The sequence below is a fragment of the Littorina saxatilis genome, linkage group LG13 (genome assembly GCF_037325665.1).
Source record: "Littorina saxatilis isolate snail1 linkage group LG13, US_GU_Lsax_2.0, whole genome shotgun sequence".
Taxonomy (NCBI): domain Eukaryota; kingdom Metazoa; phylum Mollusca; class Gastropoda; order Littorinimorpha; family Littorinidae; genus Littorina; species Littorina saxatilis.
Window position 1 is genome coordinate 13,028,112 of NC_090257.1, and position 9,341 is coordinate 13,037,452.

The 9,341-nt window shown below is 40.4% G+C and overlaps 1 protein-coding gene across 1 annotated transcript in view; it reads right to left on the minus strand.

Annotated features, from left to right (window-relative positions):
• The window catches only part of LOC138983641 (uncharacterized), a gene marked incomplete in the record, with an annotated part of 112,255 nt that extends 106,075 nt beyond the window's left edge, over nucleotides 1-6,180 (minus strand). Inside the window, 2 exon segments of the mRNA XM_070356923.1 lie at nucleotides 4,611-5,062; nucleotides 5,553-6,180.
• Between the last annotated feature and the right edge of the window lie 3,161 nt (nucleotides 6,181-9,341).

Genomic DNA, 9,341 nt, shown 5'->3' on the forward strand with positions numbered 1-9,341 from the left:
TCTCTCTCTCTCTCTCTCTCTCTAAAAAGGTAAGAACGAACACAATGATGTCGGTCTGAACGTCAAGTGACCTGTAAGAATCAACACAGGTCCAATTTTATGTCAGGCATTTTTGTCCACGATGCCCGACAGAGATCGGACATTACATTGTTCATAACGTAACTGACACAGGTGGTTGTAATATTTACATTTTAACTGACGAAACGAACACATTTTCTTCAAACTAATGTTTAAACAAGGAAAAGTTACTGTTCCAAAGTCGACGTTCTCCATTGTGGAGCCCTTTCATTGACAAAGTTCCACAAAAAGAAATTAAGGCCTGAAATCTCGACAAACAACAAAATTGTCTGAGAGTTTCCCTACGCATTTATACCAATCCTAAACTGAACGAAACGGTACTCAAGTCTTGACAAATGGAAACACCCTTGTTGACGGGCAGTAAACATGTAAAGGCCCCTTGCTTCCCGTGTAAAGGATGTTGTAAATCACCATCGTCCATGGTTTTAGATAAGATAACAAAATCCTTCAACTTGGACGATACAAACAGATCGCTAGCCTGACTGCTTTCTGTGCCCAGTGGTTTGTTCCCCTTAATCCTTCCCGTGACCGGTGTTGTCGGAAAATAACACTGCAGGAAAAAAAAACCTACAACAGTGTTTTTTCCCCAGTAAACTATCACTGGGAGTGTTGTTTTCCTGGGAAGATTACACTCCTTCACCCAGGTAAAAATGACTACGCCCAGGAAATTAACACTACCCCAGGGGAAAAAAGACTGCTTTAGTTTAAAAGTGCACTTGCAAAAAAAAATGATTAAAATCTTTAAGAACACGTTTAACACTCGCATGAAACAACCCTTTCGAAGTGCGCACAGAGGTTCACCAAATACATTTTCTCTTGGGTTTCAGCTCTGCCATGGGGGTTGTGATCGAGCCACCTTCTCTCGTCTCCACTTTGAGTATACACGCTGATCGTGGTGTTCAGGTACATGGCAGCTGCCATGATCTCTGTTTTTGTAGCCCAGATACCATTTGCTGCCATCTTTGTCGATCTGAGGTATTCTTCTGTGTCCATACCAATATAACGGCCCAGAACGTCTTCGTTGTGTTTGATAGTTTCTACAACTGCGCGTCGGATCTTTTCATGAAAATCTTGAGACCCTGCGACCTCCAGGCTTAACGCTCTGAAAAAACAATTCCCGTCACCAATAATTGTTTCTGTTTGACGCGGAGCACCCACTTTCGTTGTCTCCAATTTGCTCGTACTCCTCGGTCTTTGCATCCTTCGGGAAATATAATGCCGTCAGACAGGAATTTAGATATGTCAGCCAACCTCTCTTTGGACACTTCGGCAGAGCTATCCTTTGGACGACCCATCGTGCAGAAATGAACCAAGTTGTAACAGTCCGAAACAACTCTTTTTTCAAGTCCGTGGAACAACACGGGCACTGAGTTCGGCTTACTGCCTTCGTGCACTCTGAACAACATGAACAGTGTTTTTTTCCTGGCAGTCTTATTTGCCGCCGTAGTGGCAGTGTTATTTTCCTGGCGCCAGTGTAATTTTCCTAGGAAAATAACACTCCCCTTCCGAGATTGCAGTGTTTCTTTGCAAGGAAAAATACACTCCCAGTGTTTTTTTCCTGGAAGTCTTTTATGCCTCCTACACCGGCACCCGTTGTCAACCAGCCACATTATTGGAGGCAAAAAGTCACACTCTGCACAGACAACAGCAAAGATGATCTCCTTCTTCTGCTACGTTCGCGGGCTGCAACTCCCATGTGCACTCATAGTTTTGTACGAGTAAGAGTGTATGTGTATGTCCTTTTTCCCCTGCCGTTTAGCCAGGATGAGGATTTGTTAAAATAATAGTTTCTGATCGGATTTTAGGAACTATATATATATATTATATTATGATGCTGATGTCAATAATGATGATGATGATGATGATGATGATGATGATGATGATGATGATAATTAGTAGTAGTAGTAGTAGTAGTAGTAGTAGTAGTAGTAGTAGTAGTAGTAGTAGTAGTAGTAGTAGTAGTAGTAGTAGTAGTAGTAGTAGTAGTAGTAGTAATTTCATTATTATGTGTGGGATGCTCGTATCCGAGCTGGGCAAAAGCTTGGATGAGTCTACGAAAGGAGGCCTTAATCCCACGTAAAAGCCTGCGAAGGTTCTGTGTTGGTTTGCGTTATCGTTGCTGTGCACGGTAAGCTAGGTAGGCATCGTTAAAGGCGCAGTCCTTCTCGTCAAAACATATCTGATCTATCCAGGTTTCGACATAGTGTAAGACCATCCCTCCCCTTGGACATATACCAACAAGTCGCGTAAGGCGAAAATACAACATTTAGTCAAGTAGCTGTCGAACTCACAGAATGAAACTGAACGCAATGCCATTTTTCAGCAAGACCGTATACTCGTAGCATCGTCAGTCCACCGCTCATGGCAAAGGCAGTGAAATTGACAAGAAGAGCGGGGTAGTAGTTGCGCTAAGAAGGATAGCACGCTTTTCTGTACCTCTCTTTGTTTTAACTTTCTGAGCGTGTTTTTAATCCAAACATATCATATCTATATGTTTTTGGAATCAGGAACCGACAAGAAATAAGATGAAAGTGTTTTTAAATTGATTTCGACAATTTAATTTTGATAATAATTTTTATATATTTAATTTTCAGAGCTTGTTTTTAATCCAAATATAACATATTTATATGTTTTTGAAATCAGAAAATGATGGAGAATAAGATGAACGTAAATTTGGATCGTTTTATAAATTTGTATTTTTTTTTTTACAATATTCCGATTTTCAATGACCAAAGTCATTAATTAATTTTTAAGCCACCAAGCTGAAATGCAATACCGAAGTCTGGGCTTCGTCGAAGATTACTTGACCAAAATTTCAACCAATTTGGTTGAAAAATGAGGGCGTGACAGTGCCGCCTCAACTTTCACGAAAAGCCGGATATGACGTCATCAAAGACATTTATAAAAAAAAATGAAAAAACCCTTCGGGGATTTCATACCCAGGAACTCTCATGTCAAATTTCATAAAGATCGGTCCAGTAGTTTAGTCTGAATCGCTCTACACACACACACAGACACACACACGCACATACACCATGACCCTCGTCTCGATTCCCCCCTCTACGTTAAAACATTTAGTCAAAACTTGACTAAATGTAAAAATGACACCCGGACTAGCTGCTTGCTGTGGTGAGTTGGTTTTTGTTGTTTAGTTATTGGATGAATTAATCTCTTGAAAAGCCACTAGTGACCTTTCCAAAATCAATTGATCAAACAATGCCCACTGTGCACGAAGAGCCACCTGGCTATTTATCTTTGGTATGTGACCAAGTGGAGGGACGTCTCACCCCGTATCAATGCCTAGACAGATTGGAGATACTGAGCCGAACTTTTTTGACGAAAAGGACAGTGTCTTTAAATGGAAGGATAATCTTAAACCCTGTAAAAGCTAACCTCGTTTAGCCTGCAAAGGAATTTGGTGGTTTGCATCGCTTGCGCGGGAAGTGTGTTATATGCAGTGTTACGCTGTCAGGTGCACGTTTTACAGTGTGACCAAAGTGCATGCACCAAGACGAATAACTTCAGCTGCACCTTTGACATTTTGTCACGATTAGTTTATTTATTTATTCATTTATGTATTTGGTGTTTAACGTCGTTTTCAACCGTTCAAGGTTATATCGCGACGGGGAAAGGGGGGGGGGGAGATGGGATAGAGCCACTTGTTAATTGTTTCCGCTTGTTCACAAAAGCACTAATCAAAAAAATTGCTCCAGGGGCTTGCAACGTAGTACAATATATGACCTTACTGGGAGAATGCAAGTTTCCAGTACAAAGGACTTAACATTTCTTACATACTGCTTGACTAAGATCTTTACAAACATTGACTATATGCTATACAAGAAACACTTAACAAGGGCAAAAGGAGAAACAGAATCCGTTAGTCGCCTCTTACGACATGCTGGGGAGCATCGGGTAAATTCTTCCCCCTAACCCGCGGGGGGCAGTCACGATTAGTTGTCTGGCAGACATTACGCTATTTTATGAGAGTGAATCAGGGCAAATAAATACATGAGACGTATATCATCATAGGGATTAAACTGTTATTTAGTTCATTGCTATATTTATCTCACACATTTTTTCTTCAAGTCCTCACACACACACACACACACACACACACACACACATACACACACCTCTGACACGTGACATAGCTCTAGTACACTGTCAAGAAGTGGCATTTCAAGTAGAATAGCACGCTGACTGTCTGTGTCAAAAGTATTATCTCAGTCGTTATCGGAGCGAAACCCTAATCCCTTCTAGGTTTCGAATGTTATACTAGACACGCTGACAAACAAAATACCGTAGGCTAACAGTACTAGCTTTTGCACGTCTTCCCCTCTGTCTGTACTTTAAGGTGAGGACTAGATAGTCCCTACCATCCTAGACTAGAGGTAAAATAGGATATGTACCGTAATCCTCAACAAGAATATCACCCTTAACTGACAACTCACTCTACACACCATCAAGTTTGAACACCAGAGCAGCGAAATAAATATTATACTACAAAACAACAGCAAAAAGACTTCACTGACCTGCTCAGTCATGCATGAAATTCCTCACTGGCTACGACACCACTGTAATGTCTCTGTCGACTGTCGTGCACTTTCGTAGCTACTTTCGATTTTGATCCGTCCTCGTTTGCCAGTCTATCACACGTTTCGAAGTTGGTTTTAAAGGCTCTTCCTGGGTTTCTTATTTTTCCATAACCTACAAGATACTGTACTAGTCCGGGTTTCATCTCTAGAGGTCTAAACTCTCAATGTTGAGTCTGAATTAAGTAGACAGTGAATTAAGTAGACAGCATTTGAGTTTCATGCACTACTGCTCAATCACTCTCGAGTATAATCAACTTTGTTTCTCTTATTTTACACATAGTGTACCTACCACCACACTTTACAGGTCTCTTGTTCATCGCAAGCAGCACTGTAGTGTAAACACGACCACTTTAACACCACGTGTCTCGGGTTTCACAAACTCAACACCACTGACACAGTGACAAAGATCCAACAAACACACCAAGTTTAGCGACCACGCGTTTTAACCTGCACTTGTTCCCACAAAACACAACATTTATACATTTACACTGTAAACCCGACAACAACTTCTGTCAAACCTTATTCTCAGTGAAATTAATAACAATTTGCTTGTGTCACCGATTACGACAAAAAACATGCTGGCATTATTTTCTGGGTGTTTAAACTCTGTCATGGGAGTTGAAAATGTAAAAGCCGATCTACATGGTTCTTTGTCCTTAGTGAAATGAATAATCACTAATGTAATGCTTGTGTCACCGAAGTTACGATAAAAAAACATGTTGGCCAGAGACGTTGAAAATTAAAAAGACCAACCTCGATATTTTTCCCCTGTGAAATGCGTATTCACCCGCTTGTGTCGCATTACGACGAAAACATATACTCACATAATTTTCTGGAATTTGTACTACACCAGGGGAGTTAAAATCGAAAAAGACCAACCTGAGCCTTTTCCACAGTGAAATGAATAATTATCACTCGTAATCACTCGCGGCACCGGGTGCGTTGGCGAGGAGTTGTTGCGGCCCTATGCTCCACAGGGAGTCTACAGGAATAAGTAAGTCAATCACTCGCGGCTTGAGTCACGTTATGATCAAAAGCACGCCAGTATTATTTCCTGGATTTTACTCCGTCGTGTGTGTTAAAAACTGAAAAGAATAACCTTGTTCTTTTTCAACAGGGAAACGAATAATCGCTCGCTTGTGTCATATTATGATGAAAATCAACCCGTTATGACTTCTGGATTTTACTCGGTCATTGAAAACTGAACTCTCCACAACGAAATGAGAAATCACTTGCTTGTGTCACAACACGATGAATATCTTCTTCTTCTTCTTGTCGATCACTCAGATGGAACACGATGAATATCACACTGGTGTTTTTGTATTTCCTGAAATCAGCGTAGAACACACACACACACACAAACATACGCCGACAAAGAGCTGTCTGAATAGTAGGGCCAAGCCTTAGGCCTTTCCTAGTTCGCTGTGACACCAACCCACATGCAGTAATCATACACCTCCCAGTAAACTCAGTCACAGATTCAAAATCTTACACTGTGTTGATACCGAGATAAAGAACTGTCAGCGCATTATCGCCACATCTCTTAGCCCAAAGTATGGTTACCCAACAGGGACAACAAACACCCTATGCGATGTTCATGTTGCACTCAATGGCACGATCTCCCTCTCTCTCTCACACACGCCACACAATAAGAGGGGGACATATATATTCTCACCTACACAGCTAGGTAACATAAAACCCTGCGGAGGGAGGGGAGCAGGTTCAGCCAGGTAAAACTTCAATGTCGATTCTCCCCCTCTGTTGCAGGGACCTGTGTTACTGAAACGTGAGTCTCGGGTTTCCCTGGGAATCTGCTCGATGCAAAATGGTAGCTCTTAACTTAGTAATTAACTAAGGTGCAGTGAATAACTATAATTGACTAGACTACTTCTGGTTAGAATCCAAGGCCTTGCTGGGGACATTAATTATCACGCACATTGCTCTATTAACTCAGTCATGCACCAAAGGTAAACTGTTCAATAAAAGGTGTGTGTGTGTGTGTGTGTGTGTGTGTGCAGTCAGGGGGAGTTAGTCAGACAATCAAACACACACACACACACACACACACACACACACACACACACACACACACACACACACACACACACACACACAAAGAGCAAATTCGGTTTGGTATTTCCCTCTTTGTCTGTTTAAACCCATACACCAGTGGTGGAGTATTTGGAAAGAAAACACAACGCCGGTTTACAATTTACGAGAGGCTTTGAAAATATTCGTCCAACATTTTTATAAAGGTATAAAACGGTTTTATTGCCGGTATGTTTGCTGTAGAAACCAAAAATAAGGAAATGGCTGAACATAAAGTTATTGCGGAATAAACTTGGGAAAACTAGTTCATGAAAGAATTTGAAAAGGATGACTGAATTGGGTTCTTATTGCCCTGTAAGTCCAGGCTTTACTTGTATCTATAAACTTTCTCCTTAGTCCTCCCGATGGTCTAGCTTTAGTGTTATACTTTACAAAATAAGAGGAAAGGAGGAGTTGTATTTTTCAAAAGAGATACGCCGAGGGACGTTAAAGTCCCCAAGCATTTGTCCACTTCTTCATTTTTTTTTTTTTTATGTCCAGGATTTTAAAACACCAACAAGGAAATCGAATTTCTGGTTCAGGCTTCCACTGTCGGTCTTTTATTAACGTGCAACGTTTAATCGATAAAAAAAAATCTCCATTGCTGGAAAATCAAGATGCAGGATAGACAGACGGAGGATGGATGTCAGCAAAAACAGCAAGTACCCCGCCCTTTGCTCGTGGACTTTGGAATCATTCTTTTGTGTTCTCGTCTTTGTGTGACAAAGCGCTCGTTAATTATTAGTGCTAGACACTTCAAATCCCGTATCGAGTGCAAAAAATCGCTATCCACGGAGTTCTTGCTGCTCCGTTCATCGCTTGATGCCACACGAAGTCTTTACCACACTTTTCCCGTGACTTACGTGGTGCTAAATTCACCTACGACGGCTCGACTGAAAACATTTTCGCAAACACAGAGTTGAAAAGCGTGAGGGAAAAAGAAAGTCGACATCGGCTGTCGCCTTCTGGTTGTTGCCTTCCTCTAATTTATTCGATTCATAATAAGAACAAGAACGAAGAAGATACTCGTAAGTATAGATTGAAGTGATACTGTCCACCAGTGGAACTAATTCTTTTCGCCAAAACATTGGCACACTCTTGCCTTCAACAGACACTACTTTAGTCAAAGAACAAAACCCCACAAAAAACTAAAAACACAAAACAGCATGCAGTTTTGAGGTGTTTGAACTGAAAATTCCCCGATGTAGAATTCCTTTCCCCTGCAAATATCGATTTCTTCTATTTTTCAACACCTATTTAGATCTATGTCTCTGGTCAAATCTAAGTTTCTGAAACAACCTGTGTTCATTTAAAGCCCAAACCATGGTTTTCGATCAACAACGCTGGCTCCACGCGAATAATGAGACCACTTTATTGTCATACTGTTTTACAAATATTTTTCTTTTGAAATGTCAAACACTTTTCATCGCAGCAGATAACCTGCCAGAGATAAAACTCATGTTATTTTTGCGTGGTATTTTCGGTTAAAAAAGAATCAGAAGTGCTTTATGAGGCATCATCAGTGGAAGATTGCGTAGGCGCTAAAAAAAAGAAACACAAGAAGATGACGAAAAAGAAACAAGTCGCGAAAGGCGAAATTACTACATTTAGTCAAGCTGTCGAACTCACAGAATGAAACAAACTGAACGCACTGTAGTTTTGGTACAGCTTCGTCAATCCCCGCGAGAAGAAAATCGCTCACCTTCCACGTGCAAAACGCAGTGAAATTAACACGCCAGAATAGCGCGGTTGCGTATTGTGCTAAGCAGGAAAGCGCGCTTTTCTGTATTCTTGTTAACTTTCGGAGCTTGTCTTGAATACAACCTATCATATCAATATGTTTTTGGAATCAGAAAATGATAAAGAATAAGATTAAATCATTTTTGGATCGATTTCTTAAATTTTTATCGAAAGACTAATTAATCTATTTTCGTTAATTGTGATCACATTTTAAGAGTAAACATGACATATGTGTATATTTTTAGATTCCGAATATGATGAAGAATACGATGCAAGTCTGTTTGCAAAAATTCGATTTTAATGACAACTTTTAATGAGCAAACTCATTAATTAATTTTTAAGCCTCCAAGCTGAAATGCAATACCAAAGTCCGGGCTTCGTCGATTACTTGACCAAAATTTCAACCAATTTGGTTGAAAAATGAGAGCGTGACAGTGCCGCCTCAACTTTCACGAAAAGCCGGATATGACGTCATCAAAGCTATTTTCAAAAAAATGAAAAAAAAGTCTGGAGATACCATACTCAGGATCTCTCATGTCAAGTTTCATGAAGATCGGTCCAGTAGTTTTCTCTGAATCGTTCTACACACACACACACACACACACACACATACACCACGACCCTCGTCTCGATTCCCCCTCTACGTTAAAACTTTTAGTGAAAATTTGACTAAATGTAAACAGAAGAAGACAATGAATCAAATGTGACTGGGGGAGCAAACCAAAGCAAAACCACGTCTCACCAAACAAGCAAACCGCTTTTTGTTATCATATTGACGATAAACCTGTCATTAACAAGACATCATTTTTACATTAGTCAAGTTTTGATAATAATGAGTTT